Raw genomic sequence first — 3894 nt, 5'->3', positions numbered from 1 at the left:
GTAGGTCTGTTCAGATTTATTCTGTGTGGAGTATCTTGTCCTTCCTGGCTATTGATATTGATGTCTTTCATAAGGGTTGGGAAGTTTTTGGTCATTATTTTCTTAAATATTCTTCCTGTGACTTTTCCATTCTCTTCTCCTTTTGGGAAACCAATAAGATGAGTGTTTGTGTCTTTAGCACTGTCATTCAATTCCCTGAGACCCTGTTTCATTTTTTCCATTTTCTTTTCTTTCTGTTTTCCTGTCTTTTCCAGTTCAGATGTTTTGCAATTCAAATTTGCTTTTATGTGCCTCTAATGTATTTTTTAAAGATTTATTTTATTTATTTCTCTCCCCTTCACCCTGTTGTTGTGTATTCTTCTGTGTCCACTTGTATTCTTAGCGGCACTGGGAATCTGTCTCTTTTTGGTTGTGTCATCTTGCTGCATCAGCTCTCTGTGTGTACAGGGTCACTCTTGGGCAGGCTGTGCTTTTCTCCTGCTGGGCCGCTCAATGTGGGATGCACTCCTTGCGCATGGGTCTCCCCTATGTGGGGGACACCCCTGAGTGGCACAGTACTCCTTGCTCCTGGCAGCACTGCATGTGGGCCAGCTCACCACATCAGCCAGGAGGCTCTGGATCTGTAGCCTGGACCTCCCATATGGTAGGAGGATGCTCTATCAGTTCAGCCATGTCTGCTTCACTCTAATGTATTTTTAACCTCATCCATCATGACTTTCATTTACATAAGGCTTGTTACTTTTATTTTCAGTCCTTCACATGGTTCTTAATGCCCACCCAGAGTCTTCTTAATATCTCTTACTCCTTTTGTCATACTTTCTTTCAACTCTGAATTGACTTAGGAGATGTGTGCGTTATCATATCTTGTTTTAAATCCCATATCTCTTCTGGGTATTTGGTTTGTTGATTTGCCTGGGCCATCTCTTCCTGTTTCCTGATATGGTCTGTAATTTTTGCTGATGACTAAGCATCTGAATATGCTGGTGAATTTATTCTGATGATCAGTTTCTCTCTCTGGCCTTTTTTTTTTTCCACATGCCTTCTTTGATATTTGGTTCAACTTATTCTGTTTTCAAAAATGCTCACCTTAAGTTATCAAAATTGGGCCAAGGACTCATTAATGGTGTGCAGATTTTCTCCTAGGAGTTAGGGTACAGAGATACCTCAATGCAGTTTTTTTCTATGCAATTTCCATGCATGCCTGTAGATGGCACTTGCCAGTGCACCTTTCCACATAGGTGTTTATTTCAATATTTGTTTTCTGTGCTTTGGTGTGGCCAAAGCTGAGATTGAAATCAGACTGTACTGGCTAAATTCACCAAAGAAAGTTCCTCCAATACCTTTTCTTTTCCCTGTAAAATCTCATGGGTAGAAATGTGTTCCTCTCTCAGTCAGCTGCAGTAAGTTAGGCATTTTACCCCAGTTTAATATCTTGGGATTTGGAAATGGAGCCCTTACAGGCTGCCACAAGTGTTTGGTAACTTATGTTTGTTATTTTAAACTCACCTCTCTGTCCCTTTCTCTCCTGTGAATTATGAAGCTCTGTCCCGGTTTGCTGATCCCAAAAGCAGATCCCTTGGATAGCTTTTGGCTCTTTCTCCATTGTTTTTGTGAAAGAGTTGAATACACCTTGTCTCATATGATACCATCTTCCCTTAATTCTGATTTCTATTGTGTATTAGTCAGCTAAAGGGGTGTTGATGCAAAAATACCAGAAATTGCTTTTTTTTTAAAGGGTATTTATTTGGGGTAGAAACTTACAGATACCAGGTCATAAAGCATAAGTTACTTCCCTCACCAAAGTCTATTTTCATGTGTTGGAGGAAGATGGCTGCTGATGTTTGTGAGGGTTCAGGCTTCCTGGGTTCCTCCTTTCCTGGGGCTTGCCTCTCTTTCCTCTGAGTGCTTACCTCCTGGGGCTCCAGCTTAAGACTTCAGCATCAAACTCCAACATCAAAACTTCAACATCAAAGACCCTCAACTCTGTCCTTTGCCATGCCTTTTATCCCTAATGACATGGCTCTATCAAATCCCTAATCATAACGCAATCACACCCCGGTACAGACCAGATCACAACCATAACCCGATATCCCTTTTTGGATTCATAACCATATCAAACTGGTACAAATTATAATATTAAGGAGTTTCTCCTTTGATGAAGTAATTGGTCACTGATGGGTCCGTTCTTGAAGGAAGACAGCAGTCCTATTATTGTGGAGTTATAGTTTGTCTTTGCCCATTTTAAAGATTTCATAGAGCAATATAAGGCATGGTCTTCCCAATGTAGAAGGCATTACAGAAAATGGTGAGATACTTTGCTGTAAACTGAAAAGACCAGTCCCAAACAAATGCGAATTTTAAGTCCTTTTCATCACCCAATTGACTATTTTCAAATTCTGTGGCTTGCTTCACCCACTGATGAGGATAGTTGAATAGCAACATGCCTAACAGTGAGATGTGGATACTGTTGTACAGGTCCACTAAGGAAGTTTCAAAGAACTTGAACATGGCTGGATATTGTTCTAACAGTTGCCATGTGGCATCCAAGAACAGCACAAATAAGGGAGATTCTTTTTCTAGTCTCTTTAAGTGGTTGCATCTCTCCAGGAACTGATAGCCAACCATGATCCACTCCTTCTCTATCAGACACTGAAATAAAGAAATTGTTCTAATGCAGGGATCCAGCATCACTTGAATAAGAGAAGATATGAAGTAACTCAAATCTACTATTCCTCCTATTCTAGGACTACAGTGGTGTGTTTGCTTTCCAGCATATACATAAGTTCTACTGAATGTTTAAGGAATGCCATTACATATTATAACCAGCTAGTACATTCCAATGAAGATAGACATTTCTGTTAAATTTCTTCAAAATGCACATTAACAAATAGTTTTTGCTTAAGTTTTAATACCTTCTGTATTTCTTGGATATTAGACAAGGTCTTATTCAAATCCAATTTGTAAACATCACTTCTCAATGGGTGATTTATATTTATTCCATTATAGATTGTCTCATCAACTTTTCTCTGCAGCAACACATCTTTTGTGGGGGCCATTCTCACCAAGAACTGCCACAAGGGTGTCTCCAGCACAGGAGCGGCACCCTTCTTCCAACAAATAATGGGAAATCTACTTTGGGTCTTGAACTGCTAAAAAACTTGGCAGTACAAAGGATTCTGGAAGACAAGTGGATATCATGTAACCCTTAATAATGGAACAAACTCTCCACACAGAAACACCCATCCTATTGATTTCTCTGTCCTATTCTGAGTAACTTTCAAACCACCAGCTCTAACACCTCCTCCTCAACCTCTTGAGGGTAGTCATTTATTTTGTTGACTGTGTTGTGATATTTTTCCCAGCATATTCAAATATAAAGATGAGTTGCAAGTTTGCTGGCTGGGAATAGTGAGATATTGCAAGGAATACCTTTCTGGCAGTTTTGGACCATGATTTATCAAAGCAAAATTTGACATTCCTGGAATCTTTACAAAAAATAACTAACTCTGTTGGATTAAATTTCAGTTTTTGCTTGAGGCCTAGGACTTTCTGCTTCTTTTTGTGGACATTTGCATTGACAATTTGCTCAATATATTTCAAAGGACCATCATGTTCCCCAAGAAGAAGGTTTTTTAATGGAATTTTTCTCATAGCATTAGATCATCTAGAATAAAGGGAAATTTTAAAAAAAAAACTTTTAAAAAATTGAAGTTTATCATTCATAAATGAATCTCCATAAACAATAAGTGATAGTAAAGGTTGTGAACTTACAAAACAAACATGCATATCATCCTTCAGGGCTCCCATATATTACCCCACCACTGACACCTTGCATTGTTGTGAAACAATGAAATGCATTTTTGTGAAACAAATGAAAGAGCATCATCAAAGCAT

At 38.8% G+C, this 3894-nt stretch overlaps 1 pseudogene; it reads right to left on the bottom strand.

Annotated features, from left to right (window-relative positions):
- Window positions 1-2128: 2128 nt before the first annotated feature.
- Window positions 2129-3651, bottom strand: LOC101416062 (myotubularin-related protein 10 pseudogene; annotated as a pseudogene).
- Between the last annotated feature and the right edge of the window lie 243 nt (window positions 3652-3894).

The sequence above is a fragment of the Dasypus novemcinctus genome, chromosome 28, assembly GCF_030445035.2.
Source record: "Dasypus novemcinctus isolate mDasNov1 chromosome 28, mDasNov1.1.hap2, whole genome shotgun sequence".
Taxonomy (NCBI): Eukaryota; Metazoa; Chordata; class Mammalia; order Cingulata; family Dasypodidae; genus Dasypus; species Dasypus novemcinctus.
The sequence above is the reverse complement of the archived record's forward strand: the minus strand, read 5'-3'. Positions and strand labels throughout refer to the sequence as shown.